Raw genomic sequence first — 15,924 nt, forward strand, 5'->3', positions numbered from 1 at the left:
TTGGCAGGAAGGAGGAAGACATTAGACTCCTTCTTTTTTCTTCTCCCCATTGAATCTTCTGCTCCTTTCCTTAGGCCAGATGCCCTATCTCTCTCCTGGCTGGCTTTCCCAGCCCTGGCCCTGGCCCTCCCTTCTTTGTGAAACTCAAACACCACTGCCCTTTCATCTTTCCACCAGAACTTGTGAGCAGTGGCTTTTGACTGCCGCTTTTCCAGCTCACCCCTGACCTGGTGTTTGTTTTTTTATCCTTTCCTCTATCTACTCAAGGCCCACCCCTAAGCCAGAGATTGGCTCCCAAGCAGCCTCTCTCTCCTGGGAGCGGTAAAGGAGGGGACAGTTCTGGAAAGTCATTGACAGGGGATTAACCTAGAACATCAGTTATAAACAGGCAGCAGGCCTTGGGCCCAGACTTGGGTGTTCCAGACTTGTGGCCTCCCTGGAACTCTGCAGACCAACTGCCGTGGTAAGAGGACTGACTTTCAGAGGCCTCAAGGCACTTTGTCCTGGGTAGGGGTACCCACACATCCTGGCCATTGTTGCTCTTCCCTCTGGAACTTGGCAGCCTTCTAGCTCTGGGAAGAGCAGAGGGTAGAAGGATGGCAACAGTTCTTAGAGAACAGGAATCCAAGGGAGGGTTGGACCAAATTGTTTCTCAAGGGCTCTGGGGACCATTCTGGTCAGGCATGGGCAAGCTGGGGGGGCAGGAGGTAGGCAAACCCTACTTGACCTGAGAACAGATTTTGTTGTTGTTGTTTTGTTTGTTTGTTTGTTTGTTTTTGAGTCTTGCTCTGTCACCCAGGCTGGAGTGCAGTGGTATGATCTTGACTCACTGCGACCCCTGCCTCCCGGGTTCAAGCGATTCTTCTGCCTTAGCCTCCCAAGTAGCTGGGATTACAGGTGTGCACCACCACACCCGGCTAATTTTGTATTTTTAGTAGAGATAGGGTTTCACCATGCTGGCCAGGATGGTCTTGAACTCCTGACCTCAGGTGATCTGCCTGCCTTGGCCTCCCAAAGTGCTGGGATTATAGGCGTGAGCCACCGTTCCAGGCCGAGAACAGATTTTGCCTGAGACCGTGGACAGAAGACCTTGGCCATGGATCCGAGAGCTCTGGGCCAGAATGCCCTTGCATGATGGTGACAGTTGGGGGAAAGGCCACATGGTTCCCTGTGTAAATGGCGTGGCTGCCAGTGGTCATGGGGAGGCCCTGCTCTTAGTTCAGCACCGGCCGGCCCCTCATGTGCTATGCTCCAGCTCCCCAGCCAGCTGAGTCCTTCACAAAATGCCCTGGAGTTACAGAACAGAAAGGCTCAGCTTTCCTTTAGGAATCTGGGAAATTGGAGGGGTGAGGTCATGCTCTGTTCAACATGTGAGGGCTCCTAGACAGCAGCAAAGGAAAAACATGTTACTACCTGTATTTTGGGAGACCAGACCTCTGGCGTTTGAGTAGGACTCACTGCTCACATTTAAGGGGAGAGAACATCTCCCATTTTGAAGAAAACCTTTTCCTCAGTTCAGGAGGAGGAGAAACTGATCAGGTTCCAAATGGCCTCTGGTTCTTTAACTGCAAACAGGCCAGGCTCCCTGCCAGGTCATGGGATAACAATCCAAGGAGAGGGGAGAGAGCCAGTGTGCACGTGTGTGTACATGCACATGCTTGTGGGAGGAAAGGCTGGGGGGATGGAGGTGACGTGGACATCTGTGTATGCTTCAGCTGTGTTTCCCTCTGCTTAGTCCCAAACTGCTTGGGACTAGCAATTGTTAAGAACGTGCCTTTCCCCTCATCCCATCCCCGGGAGTTCTAGGCCAGGGATGGAGGGGTTGAGCTCTGTGGCTTTGTTCTCTGTCAGGTGGTACCTTTCTCTGTGATACCAAGGGAGACCTGCCATCAGGAGGGGGTCTGAGGCCGGAAGACAGTACTTACCAATCAGGATGGATCTGGAATGGTCTTGTTTGTGTGCTCGGTTTCCTGGCTGGCATGAAATGTCAGTTTCATGAGGACAGGGACCTGTTCTCTCCTGCGCAACTTTCTCTCTGATGACCGACAGTGCCTGGCATGTTGTAAAGGCTCATTCAGAAGTGAGTGAATGAATGAATGCATACTTTTTGTGGGGGCTGCATATTGTTCCCTTAAACTTCCTGCTTCATTTTCCGTTGTTTCCGTGTCAGCCTCTCACCTGGTCATTGTCTGCTTGGTGCTGCCCTTCCCCACAACTTTGAGAGTTCGTGGTACCGCAGACTTCCCGCCTGCCCACCTCTGCCTGAAACTTCTCTTTTGGGCTCCTATGCTATGACATACTAGCAGTATTTGTTTGCCCCTCTTAAGACCATCCCTTCCATTTCATTCCTGCCTCAGTTTCTCCTCCTCACATTTCTGCTGTTCCACCTCTGCTCCTGTGCTCTTCTCAGGAAAACGGGCGAGTGTTGACGCCCTGGGCTGAGCTTTCCAGGGCTTGGGCAGCCCAGGCACCCGTGGCTCTGGTGGGGAGGGAGCACGCTGGTGGCCAGAGCTGGGCTTGTGGGCAGCAGCCCTCCCCACCTTGCTGAGGCCAAGCTCTTTCTCATGGCTTTGGCTGTCGTTTCTATGCTGATCACCCCCAAATCATTGTTTCTACATTTCTTTATTGGGGTTTCTGACCTTCCAAAATCTGATCTCACCCTGGCAGTCAGACCTTATTTGATGTCGACGATTATTAATTTGTAGCATGTATTACATCCCTAATACAGACCAGTTCACATGCATTCTCATATTTAATCCTCCCAATGAACATACAAAGTCAAATAATTATTCTTATTTTACAGAGTCTCAGAAAAGTTAGTTCCTCTAGGTAACCAGATTAATTAGCATTAGGGGGTTGTGATCAGGATTTGAACCGGCTCCACTGGCCCCTGACCCTGAACAGAGTCAGCTTGGAGTCCACACGTGGAGATGAGGACAGTTGGCCCTGTTTCTCCCTCTCATCCCAGTGCACTCACACAGCAGGCGCTGGCGTCCTTCCTAAGGGCCAGGCCAAGCGTCTCCTCCGTGAGCCTTCACTTAGCTCTCCTAAGCTGCTCGGCCTGCCTCCTCTCCCTTTTCTCTCGCAGCAGTGCCTTTGCACACACTATGTGTTTGTTATATGTTGGCTGTGCCTGTCTTGCCTCATCAGCAGATAGTGATTTTCTTAAAGGCAGAGGCCATGTTTTATATGATCCTCCATCCCTCAAGTGTGCGTTACAGGCAGTTCATTGCTCAGTAAATACTTGATGCCTCTGATGAGGTGAAATCTAATCACAGTCCTTTGCGTGTGTATTGCGGTTTACAGTTTATGAAACCGAAGAGACAATTTGAAGTTTCCCATAAAACAGATCCCTTAATTGTCAGCCCTCCGCGCTGAGAGGGATAAATCTGTTTTGTAGATGGACTAACAGGTCCAGAGAGGTAGAGTGAATTCTCCAAGGTCATTTGATGGGTGGTAGCAAAGCCAGAACTTGAACCCAAGGTTTAACTCTAAATGCTGTTCCCCTCCCACAGAATCGCAGCAGCCTGTGGTCCAGACTTGGCCAGGTGGCCCCTGCCAGGCCTTCCTTCCCACTTAGTTATACAGTTCCTTATTTGTGTTTGTCCTTTCTCTTTCATTAGAATTTGTGTCTGTGTGTGTGTGTTTTTTGAGACAGGGTCTCTCTGTGTCACCCACGCTGGAGTGCAGTGGTGCGATCACAGCCCACTGCAGCCTTGACCTCCCAGGCTCAGGTGATTCTCCCACCTCAGCCTCCTGAGTAGCTGGGACTACAGGCATGTGCCACCACGCAAGGGCAATTTTTGTATTTTTGTAGAGACGGAGTTTTGCCACATTGCCCAGGCTGGTCTCAAACTCCTGGGCTCAGGTGATCTGCCTGCTTCGGCCTACCAAAGTGCTGAGATTACAGACATGAGCCACCGCGCCCAGCCTTAGAATGCCTGTCTCTGGAGGGCAGAGACCCTGGCTGCTTTTCCCTTTATCCTTCCAAAGCTCCAGCTCTGGGGCCATGAACCAGAAATCATTTCCTCAAGGATGTTGACACAGTGAGTCACCTGAGGGGCAGGGTGCAGGAGAGGTGGGGCAGGAGATCAGGAACTGGTGTGGGACATTAGGGGTGGGAGACAGGCCAGAAAGTCCCATGCTCTGTGTAAAAGCTTCTGTCAAATGAAGATGGTGCTTGTCCTGCCTAGTAGGCGAGGTTACTCTTAGTAGCAAGTGAGAATGTCTGCTGAAGTGCCTTCTAAACTGCAGAGCGCTAGCAATGTGGTTGTTAAATATAATTATAGTCTGTAGCTGGGCATGGTGGTGGGTGTCTATAATCCCAGCTACCCGGGAGGCTGAGGCAGGAGAATCACTTGAGCCTAGAAGGCGGAGGTTGCAGTGAGCTGAGATCACGCCATTGCACTCCAGCCTGGGTGATGAAATGAGACTCTGTCTCTAAATATTTATTTATTTATTTATTTATTTATTTATTTATTTATTTCTGAGATGGAGTCTCTCACTCTGTTGCCCAGGCTGGAGTGCAATGGCACCATCTTGGCTCACTGCAACCTCCACCTCCTGGGTTCAAGTGATTCTCCTGCCTCAGCTTCCCCAGTAGCTGGGATTACAGGCACCTGCCACCACGCCTGGCTAATTTTTTTTTTTTTTTTTTTTTTGGTATTTTTAGTAGAGATGGGGTTTCTCCATGTTGGCCAGGCTGGTTTTGAACTCCTGACCTCAGGTGATCCACCTGCCTCGGTCTCCCAAAGTGCAGGGATTACAGGTGTGAGCTACTGTACCCAGCCAAAAAAAAAAATATATATATATATATATATTTTTTTTTTTTTTTTTTTTTGAGACGGAGTCTTGCTCTGTCACCCAGGCTGGAGTGCAGTGGCTGGATCTCAGCTCACTGCAAGCTCCGCTTCCCGAGTTTACGCCATTCTCCTGCCTCAGCCTCCCGAGTAGCTGGAACTACAGGCGTCCGCCACCTCGCCCGGCTAGTTTTTTGTATTTTTTGTAGAGACGGGGTTTCACCGGGTTAGCCAGGATGGTCTCGATCTCCTGACCTCGTGATCCGCCCGTCTCGGCCTCCCAAAGTGCTGGGATTACAGGCTTGAGCCACCGCGCCCGGCCAAAAAAATATATTTTTTAAAATAATAATGATTATAGTCTGTAGGGACGAACTCAACAACATGGTTGGATAGAGTCGTACTGGCCTTGTGAGTATTGAGGAGACAATCAGGATGGTACCTCACCCAGGGCCTGGCACTCCAGCTACTATGAATTATGCTTGTTTTCATAATGACTATAAGACATGACCTCTTCCTTCAGATTGGGGAAAGGAGTTGGCAGTGCTGAGACTGCATCCCTTTTGGATTGGGATTAAGAAGATGGGAAAGGCAATCTGGCCCAGGGCTTTCGTAGATCTACTCACCGCAGGTCCCCGGACCCTGCATATCTCCTTTCTCCCCATGGGGGTTTTCAGCAATCTAATTTCATCCTTGAGGAGGAATTGTTATATTTGGATGAACACCCCCCTGCCAATGTGGAGCAGAAAAGTAAGTCCTGGCAAGTCAGCAGCTGCTCAGCAGGTGGATGGGCTGCGGTGGTGTGGTGGCTCCTGACAGCCTGGCCTGCCGCAGCCGCTGTGCTTCCCTCCCGTCCCTGGGGTGTGCATTTTAGGGTAAAGGCGAACTGGGAGCTCTTGCTGTTTGCAGAACTCCAAAACAACAAAACAAAATGTCCACTCAGCTGGGGGTTGGCTGGGCAGCACGACTGTGGTTACACAGAAAGCCTGGGGGAAGGGCTGTGGTCAGAGTTTGAGGGACACACAGGTGTGACTGTGATGTGATACAGCTGGAGGCGGAGGAGGGTGTGATCACAGGCCCGGGAGTGGCCAGGGCAAGAGTGATGGTGGAGGAGGCAGGGAGGAGAGATTGGTAACTACTAATCACTAACATGATCAATCTTGACAGTCTGTCTACGAGAGAGTCCTGGGTGGCAGGGCAGGACCTGAGGCAGACAGCTGGGCATGACGGGCAGACAGGGGTCTACGTGGCTTTGAGCTTTGAGGCCATAGGCAAGCTGTTCATCTGGGTGTCTGTTTCCATGCTTACAGTAATGTTCCTCTTACAAGTCCTCTGATGATTGAGATCGTAGAAGTCACTCAGTGCAGTGGTTGGCACTCAGCAGTAGCTCACACAAACGATCAGCGATTCCGACACTTGCCACGTGGCCGTCACAATAAACTCAGCCATAGTGGATGCCCAGAACTCCATCTCCAGGAAGCCTCTGAGCCAGTCAGTGTTTGTGCTCAAACTCCAAAGCATAGGATGAAAGGTCAGATCATGGGGCTACGAAGGTATGTTCTCCTAGGAGTCAAGAATAGGGAGAGAAAACAGCAGCAACTACAGCCAAGGTCATGTCCTCCCTGGGTTGCTGTTTACTTTCCTCTTCCAGGAACCGAAGCTGTTTGCCATTGGATTTCTTTACTATCTCCTTGGCTCTTGGACTGGGTATTTTGGTAATCAGTTTGCCCAGAGAACCAAGCTTTCACATTGACCTAGGTTCCACAGTGCCTTCCTCCACAGGATGTCGGGGTGTGTCATCTAGCAGAACAGCCGTCGAGACTACCCAGGAATAGTTGAGGGTTGCATACTATTTCTAATAAACGGAATTAATCAGCCAAGAAAAGTCAGACACCCAACAAGGGAAGTTGAGGCACCAAGCGACAGTGGAAAGTCATTACTACCACTAGGCTTGAAGGGGTCAGGAGAAGAAATAGCGTTTCCCGGCCGGGCGTGGTGGCTCACGCCTGTAATCCCAGCACTTTGGGAGGCTGAGGTGGGCGGATCACCTGAAGTCAGGAGTTCAAGACCAGCCTGACCAACATGGCAAAACCCTATCTCTACTAAAAATGCAAAAAAAATTAGCCAGGCATGGTGGCAGGTGCTTGTAATCCCAGCTACTCCAGAGACTGAGGCAGGAGAATTGCTTGAACCCGGGAGGCAGAGGTTGCAGTGAGCCAAGATTGCGCCATTGTACTGCAGCCTGGGTGACAGAGCGGGACTCTGTCTCCAAAAAAAATTTTATATATATATATATATATAGCGTTTCCTGCAAATACCAGTGAGGGCTGAATAGTGGACACTGGGATGCCAGCAGGGACTGTCATAGCGACAAGACACAGCCTGGGTCAGGACAATCAAAGCTAGTAGAGAGTGAGGAAGACACACCCCACATTCTTTCTCCACCTCCTGCCTACCCTTGTCTCCTGCCTGTGCCTCTCATCGGCTGGATCCACAGGAAACCAACCAGCAAGGGAGCCCAGGTGCCTCCACCCACAGGGCTCAGCCTCCCTGGGTCCAGAGAAGGGCATACAGGGAGGCAAGCCAGAGCCCCCAGCCAGGCAGCCTCTCCCCAAAAGGTGAAGCCCCGGAGGAGGCATCCACTCAGCAGGTGTGGAAAGCAGCGGGGATGAGAGCTCTGGCATCCTAGGGTCAGAGCGGCTGCTGCTGCTGCTTTTTGGGAAGGGGCTGCCAAATCATAACTACTTACTAGTTCAAAATTTGATCATAAAGGGCAATTAGGAAAGATAATGAAATAAAGAGCATCCAGATTGGAAAGCAAGAGTAAAAGTATTTTTCTTTTTAGCTGACATGATCTTGTATAGAAAAACCTAAGGAATCCATTAAAAATCTATTTGAATTAAGTGAGTTCAGCAAGGTTGCAGGACGTAAGATCAGTATGCCAAAATCAATTGTATTTCAGTAGCAGTGGGCAAATTGAAAAATGAAGAAAACAATTCCATTTAAGATAGCATCAAGATAAAATATTTGGGAATAAATTTAATAAAAGTACAAGACTTATACTCTGAAAACTATAAAACATTGTTGAAAACAATTAAAGAAGACCCAAATAAATGGAAAGATACCCCAAGATCATGGATCAGAGACTTAGTATTGTTAAGATGGCAATATTCCCTGAATTGATCTGCAATCCCTATCACAATCCAAGATGCCTTCATTAGCGGAAATTGACAAGACTGTCCTAAAATTCACAGAGAAATGCAAGGGAACCAGAACAACCAAAATAATCTTAAAAAAGAACAACGTTGGAGGACTCACACTTCCTGATTTCAGAATTTAACTGCAGTGTGGTACCGGGGTAAGGATAGACACACAGATCGATGGAATCGAACTGAGAGCCCAGAAGTAAACCCTCACATTAACAGTTAATTGATTTTCAATAAGAACGCCAAGACAATTTAATAGGGGAAAGAACAGTCTTTTCAACAAGTGGCGCTAAAACAGCTGTATATCCGCATGCACAAGAATGAACTGGACCCGACCTCATACCACATACAAAAATTAATTCAAAATGGACCAAAGACCTAAATGTAAGAAGAGCTATAAGAAGAAAAATAAGTGTAATTCTTTCTGACCTTAGGTTGGGCAATGATTTTTTAGATACGACGCCAAAGCACAAGCAATAAAAGAAAATGAACTGTACGTCATCGGAATCAACTTTTCTATATTAAAGGACACTATCAAGAAAGGGAATAGACAACCCACAAAGTGAGAGAACATTTTGGAAATCATCTATGTAACCAGGAACTTATATCTAGACTACATCAAGAACTCTTAGCTGGGTACAGTGGCTCACATGGGAGGCCAAAGTGGGAGGATGACTTGAGGCTGGGAGTTCAAGACCAGCCTGGGCAATGTCACAAGACCCCATCTCTGCAAAAAAAAAAAAAGGAAACAGAAAATTAGCTACTTGGGAGGCTGAAGCAGGAGGATGGCTTCAGGAACCCAGGAGTTCGAGGCTATAGTGCACTATGGTCGCGCCGCTGCACTCCAGCCTGGGCGACAGAGTGAGACTCTGTCTGTCAAGTAATATCAATAATATTATGGGACCACCATCGTATATGCATTTAATCATTGACTGCAATATCATTGTGTGGTGCATACCTTTAGTCATATGATGGGATATTATTTAGCCATACAAAGAAGTGAAGTACTAGCACACGCCACAACACAGATGAACCTTGAGAGCAATATGCTAAGAAACCAGACCCAAAACCCACATAATTTATGATTCTGTTGATATGAAATGTCCAGAATTGGCTGGGCATGGTGGCTCACGTATGTAATCCCAGTACTTTGGGAGGCCGAGGCAGGTGGATCCCCTGAGGTCGGGAGTTCAAGACCAGCCTGACCAATATGGAGAAAGCCCATCTCTACTAAAAATACAAAATTAGCCAGGCGTGGTGGCGCATGCCTATAATCCCAGCTACTCGGGAGGCTGAGGCAGGAGAATCGCTTGAACCCGGGAGGCGGAGGTTGTGGTGAGCCGAGATCTTGCCATTGCACTCCAGCCTAGGCAACAAGAGCAAAACTCCATCTCAAAAAAAAAAGAAATGTCTAGAATAGGCAAATCCATAGAGACTGAGAGTAGATTAGTGGTTGCCAAGGGCTGAGGGAGCTAAGGGGGTTGGGGCATGACAGCTAAGGGATATGAAATGTTCTAAAAGTGGATTGTGGTCATAGTTGCACATATCTGTGAATATATTTAAAAAGCCATTGAATTGTACTTTATTTGTTTCTTGAGATGGAGTCTTGCTGTGTTGCCCAGGCTGGAGTGCAGTGGCGCAATCTTGGCTCACTGTGACCTCCGCCTCCTGTGTTCAAGTGATTCTCCTGTCTCAGCCTCCCAAGTATCTGGGATTACAGGTGCCTGCCACCACGCCTGGCTAATTTTTGTGTTTTTAGTAGAGACGGGGTTTTGCCATGTTGGCCAGGCTGATCTTAAACTCCTGACCTCAAGGTGATCTGCCCACCTCAGCCTTCTGGGATTATAGGTGTAAGCCACTATGCCTGGCCATTGAATTACACTTTACATGTATCATCTATATGGTGTGTGAATTGTATCTCAATGAAGCTGTTAAAAACAAAACCCTGGTCCTGAAGGGCAGTGCAGTAGGCTAAAAGACTGTGGTTTAATGAGGAAACTTTCCCACTGGGCTGCGACCGCTGGCCCTGGCTCCCTTTGGCCGGGTAGGGGTGCTGTCTGCCACCGAGGGCCCTCAGCCGCTTTTTCAGGATCTCAGAACACGGGAAGACCCCAGCTCCAGAAGAAAATCTTAGAAAATCTTAATTCTAGTTAAATCTTAATTCCAATTTAATTTGGTTGAGTTAAACATTTTTGGAACTGTACTGTGAGCTAGGCACCAGGCTAGCTGCTCTCATGAAAAAACAGGCGCCCTGGAGCTGGACAGCCTTGATTATTCTTGAGTTTGCTACTTCCTGTGGGTCCTTCCCAGCCTCAGTTTTCTTATCAGTAAAATAAGGGTTGATAATACCCCATGGGATTGTGGTGACAATTTAGTGGGCTGGAAGGAAGATGCCTGGAATATCGTAGGCAGAAAATGAAAGTTTCTTTCCAGCTCTCCTGGAGCTAGTTATCTCTACCAAGTTGACATAAAGGTGAGTTAGTTATGTCTGCCCCCATAGAGCTCAAGGCTGGATACATGACCCGCACTCACTAACCAGGGCCTGGGGAGAAGCAGGCCAGGAAGAGGGTCCTTGTCTTACTTTGGTCCTGGGTTGGGAACCAGGGAAGGCTTCCTCAGGGAGGGGGCAATGAAGAGGGGCTTTGAAGGAGGATAGCTTTTCGCATGTTGTATTTTATTCGCTTTTTGTTTGTTTATTTTTTGGAGACAGGGTCTCTCTCTGTCACTCAGGATGGAGTGCAGTGGCATCTCTGCTTATTGCAACCTCTGCCTCCCGGGTTCAAGCAATTATCCTGCTTCAGCCTCCCGAGTAACTGGGACTACAGGTGCACGCCACCACATCCAGATAATTACTATATTTTTAGTAGAAATGGGGTTTTGCCATGTTGGCCAGGCTGGTGATGAACTCCTGGCCTCAGGTAATCTGCCTGCCTCGGCCTCCCAAAGTGCTAAGATTATAGGCGTGAGCCACTGCACCCCAACTTAGTCTCCTTTTGAACAGATAATCAAGTACATGGTGCAAATTCAAAAGGGTCAAGGCTGGGTGTGGTGGCTCATGCCTGTAATTCCAGCACTTTGGGATGCCTAGGCAGGTGAATCACCCGAGGTCAGGAGCTTGAGACCAGCCTGGCCAACATGGTGAAACCCCATCTCTACTAAAAATACAAAAAAAAAAAAATCAGCCAGGCATGGTGGTGCGCGCCTGTTATCCCAGCTACTCTAGAGGCTGAGGCATGAGAATCACTTGAACCCCGGGGACAGAGGTTGCAGTGAGCCAAGATTGCGCCATTGCACTCCAGCCTGAGCGACAGTGGTGAGGCTCCATCTCAAAAAAAAAAAAAAAGGATCAGCAGTGAAAGAGAAACCTTTCCCAGAGGCAGCCACCGTTACCAGCTCCTGAAGTGTCATTCTAGAAGTACTCCACGTTTATGAGTGTATGTGCATATATGTAGGTGGATGCTTCTCATCTAGGCAGATTTTCACAGCCTCCACATCGTGGTCCGTGGGGATCGGGGCCTCCTGCTAAGGTGTGGGTCAGGCTCCAGGTGTTATGTTCGTGCTGCTTTCCTGTCTTGCGGTCAGGTTTGGCCATAGGCCCTCTCATCAGTAAGAGAGGCTTCATTTTCCTTTAGTTCCCCTTGAAGGGAGTGGGTGGCGCTGTCCATCCTCCTTGCCTCTCTCCCAGGGATTCCCTCTGTCTTTCTTCTTCGTTCCCACCTCCTCTTTCTTGTTTGCTCGCTCCCTTGTTTGGGTGCAGCATGTTGACAGCAGCTTCCTGACAAAGATCTTTGCCTTTTCTCTTTATTTTACTTTCATACAGCGTTGATAGTTTAGCTGGATAGAGAATTTCAGGTTGGGGCCAGGCGCGATGGCTCATGCCTGTAAGCCCAGCACTTTGGGAGGCTGAGGCAGGTGGATCACTTGAGGCCAGGAGTTCCAGACCATCTTGGCCAACATGGTGAAGCCCCATCCCTACTGAAAATACAAAAGTGAGCTGGGCGTGGTGGCGCGTGTCTGTAATCCCAGCTACTCGGAAGGCTGAGGCAGAAGGATTGCTTGAACCCAGGAGGTGGAGGTTGCAGTGAGCTGAGATTGCGCCACTGCACTCCACACTGGGTGACAGAGCCAGACTCTGTCTCTGGAAAGAAAAAAAAAAGAGAGAGAATTTCAGGTTGGAAATAATTTTTCCTTGACAAGTTTGAAGGATTGCTTTGCACTTTTCTAACTTCTGAAACTGCTGAGAAGTCCAAAACCTTTCTGATTTCTGATTCTTTTGTCTTTTTTTTCTTCTTACCCTCCCTTGGGAAAGCTTACAGAATCTGAAATTTGACACGGTGGCTTGGTGTCAGCCCGTGTTCATCTGTTTCGTCAGGCTCTCAGCGAGTCCTTCCAGTGTGGAAACTCATGTCCTATGCTGGGAGTTTCTTGAAATATTTCTTTTCTTGCTGTTTGTTTTTTACTGTTCTGTCTTTTTGAAACTCCTATTTAGTTTTTGGATCCCTTGGACTGACCCTCTAATTTGTTTCCCTTTCTTGCCTATTTTCCATCTCTTTGTCTCTTTTCTTCGGTTTCTAGAAGATTTCCTTTCATCTTTCAACCCTTCTATTGCTTTGTCTTGTTACACTTTTTAATTTCCAAGAGTTTTTTTGCTCCCCAAATGGTTCTTTAAAAATGTGTGTAGCATCCTGTGTTTTCCCTGATGTAATCTTTTCTTATTTCTGTAAGGATGTGGATGCCATGTTTGTTTCTTTAAGTTTTCTTCTCCCTGCGTAGTTTCCTCCAAATTGCTTTTCTCTGCTCCTTCTTCTGGTCTCCATCTTCTTTGAATGAATCTGCCCGGGGACCTTTGGTTACCTGCTCATAATTATTAGGAGGGGTCTAAAATGCTGCCTGGGAGCTGGAGCAGGTGGGGTTCCAGTTCTGAGTTTACCAGTAGGTAATCTGGGCAGGCCGTTTGTTGGGGAATCTCAGTGTCAACATCTGGGAGCTCAGTTGGGGAAGGGGATAGCATGCAAAGAGTCACTTAACCTGCCACCCCCATTTTTGGCAAGGTCCCCAGGCCCTCAACTGTGCCTTGAATTTCCCAGTCGAGAGACCCCACACTTTCCCCCCCTCCCCTAGAAAGTGAACCTCTGTTCTTCCAGGCCTGGAGAGGGGAGGTCTCTGACATGAGATGGGGGAGGTAGGGGTCTGACTGCTTTTTTTTTTTTTTTCGCTGAGACGGAGTTGTAACTCTTGTCGCCCAGGCTAGAGTGCAATGGCACAATCTCGGCTCACTGCAGCCTCTGCTTCCCGGGTTCAAGTGATTCTTCTGCCTCAGCGTCCTGAGTAGCTGGGATTACAGGTGCATGCCACCATACCCGGCTAATTTTTGTATTTTTAGTAAAGACTGCGTTTCACCCTGTTGGCCAGGCTGGTCTTGAACTCCTGACCTCAGGTGATCCACCCACCTCGGCCTCCCAAAGTGTTGGGATTACAGATGTGAGACTCTGCGCCCAGCCCTGACTGCTTTTTGAAAGCTTTCAGCCTGCCCACTTCATACACGTCAGCTGTCAGCTCGTTCAGCCCATTGTAGGGGTGGGGGGACCTGGAGCTGCAGTTCCCTGGCCTTTGGGGGATTCCTGGTGGATGGTGGGAACCCAGGTGTTCTCAGCCTGCTCCAGACCCAGGCTGTGAGGTCAGCTGACCCGAGCTATGTGCCAGCTTCTGCAATCATGTTGCTGTTGTCTTCTCTCCTGTTCTGCCCTTGGGGGTTCATAGCTTAAAAAAAAAAAAAAAAATCTATTTGCTGAAGTCTTAGTGGGATTTCATAAGGGAGTGAGAAAAATTAGATGCATACCTGAGACAGGAGCAGGACTTGCATGGGCAAAATCTGGGACGGGAAGGGTGTTCTCATGGTAGAGGGAGTGCTCTGAGGGAGAGGGGCAGGTGCTGGGATTTCTGAGAACAAAGAGGAGGCAGCTGGGCTGCAGTTGGAGGATCCGGGAGGCTGGGGCATGGGGGGATAAGGCTGAACAGGCAGGGTGCACTAATTTTGGGGAAGGTCCCCAAGGAGACTTGAGTTTCCCACCTGCGGACAGTGGGGAGTCAGAGAATTACCCCAGTTTTCAGGAAGAGTGCCATCGTGCCTGTATTTGGGGATGCTAGCTCTCCCTAGTACCTGGTGTGGGTTGGTAGATAGAGTTGTGGTAATGAGTAGGAGGTTTTTACAATAGTTAAATAGTAAGAAGAGGACATTTCAGGGTCCTCTGATTAGAAATGAAAAGAGGGAAGGATGTGAGGGAACAAAGAGGTAAAACTGGCCAGACGTCTTGACCAGATGGTAGGTGAGGGAGGGGAAGAGCTAAAGATGACCCTAAGCTTAACCCTTAGTGACCAGGGAGAGGGTGGTGAGGAAGGAAGGAGGAGGTGTCTGGTTGGGTTTAGTGTATATGTGCAGTTTGGGAGGGGGAGTGAGGAGGTGGAGGCAGGGGCTAAGTTCTGCTGTAGAATAGGCATTTGCTGTGTCCACCAAAAAGCATGATTTTACACCCCCACGCCTCAACCTCCAAGTGCCTGTGTTGATGGAGAGAGAGAAAGAAGGTGTTGAGAGCAGGAGTAAGGAAATCAGTCCCTTAGAAGACAAAAGAATAATTTTGCAGTTGTTAAATGAGATTCTCAAAAGAAGTTTTATGTTGATACCCTTATGGATTAATTCATGTTGCAGAATGCCATTGGAACTACCTTAGGACACTGATCGAGTGCCTGTTCGCTGTCTTCCTTAGCTCATCCTCATGTTTCAATCAAATTTAGCACTTGACACCAGGCCCATAAAAAAGAAAAAAGTCTTCTTTATTTGGGTTCCATAGGCAAAAGGGAGAGTGGAGAAGGGACTCCGTCTACCTTGCTCCCCTCACTCCCTGTCTCCGGTCCCTTCTGGGATATGCGTGCCACCTGCTGCTCTGTCAGGGGTGGTTCTTAGGGAAGTGAGGAAAGGGCCTCGATTGTAGTGTTTGCCAATTTCTGTGGCATAGATATGCCCACTGTGGCCCGTGTCAGGCTACCAACGTGATGTCACGGCACAGAGCTGGAGTCAGGCAAGCCCGTGGGGATGAGCCATGCCCTGGGGTCACAGTCTGGGTCCTCGCTGACACGGTGCGGCTGGACAGCAGAACCTCATCTTTCAGGTCGTCTGACTTGTTCTAAGGGTCTGTCAGGGTTGAGTCGTGCTGCCAAGTAGCATCTTAGCAAACAAGGTATCTCCATTGCAGCAGCCCCAGCCCTTCAACCTGGGCTTCTGTTGCCTTCTAATTCTTCCTTCTCTGCCTCCCCTCCACCCCCCCCACATCATCAGCAGCGGATCCAACATAAATACTAAACACTCACAGTTAATACTAAAAGCTAACTTTTTTTTTTTTTTTTTTTTTTTAGATGGAGTCTTGCTCTGTCACCCAGGCTAGAATGCAGTGGTGTCATCTTGGCTCACTGCAACCTCTGCCTCCCGGGTTCAAGCGATTCTCCTGCCTCAGCCTCCTGAGTAGCTGGGATTATAGGCGAGTGCCCGGCTAATGTTTTTGTATTTTTAGTAGAGATGGGGTTTCACCATCTTAGCCAGGCTAGTCTCAAACTCCTGACCTCATGATCCACCCACCTTGGCCTCCCAAAGTGCTGGGACTACAGGCATGAGCCACTGTGCCAGACCAAAGCCAACATTTATAATAAAGGCTGCTTATGTGTGAGGCACTATTCTAAGAACTTCACATGCATCAACTCATTTGATCTTTGTAATAACCCTATGAGGCAATTATTTTTGTTATCTCTGATTTTATTTTATTTTTGAGATAAGGCCTCGTTCTGTTACCCAGGATGGATACAGTGGCGTGATCATAGTTCACTGTAGCCTCGACCTCCTGGACTGAAGCGATGCTCCCACCTCAACACCC

General features: G+C 48.7%; 1 protein-coding gene across 5 annotated transcripts in view; it reads left to right on the forward strand.

Moving 5' to 3' along the window:
• Positions 1 to 15,924, forward strand: part of PC (pyruvate carboxylase) — a 107,102-nt gene that overhangs the window by 46,027 nt on the left and 45,151 nt on the right. Inside the window, exon 1 of one of the 5 annotated variants that reach the window (XM_007970058.3) lies at positions 379 to 463. The exons of the other annotated variants lie outside the window; for them this stretch is intronic. The gene's annotated coding sequence lies outside the window, so the exon portion shown is untranslated. Of the gene's footprint in view, positions 1 to 378; positions 464 to 15,924 lie in introns of those variants that run through there. 5 annotated transcript variants of the gene reach the window in all.

This window comes from Chlorocebus sabaeus, chromosome 1 (assembly GCF_047675955.1).
Source record: "Chlorocebus sabaeus isolate Y175 chromosome 1, mChlSab1.0.hap1, whole genome shotgun sequence".
NCBI classification, from domain to species: Eukaryota; Metazoa; Chordata; class Mammalia; order Primates; family Cercopithecidae; genus Chlorocebus; species Chlorocebus sabaeus.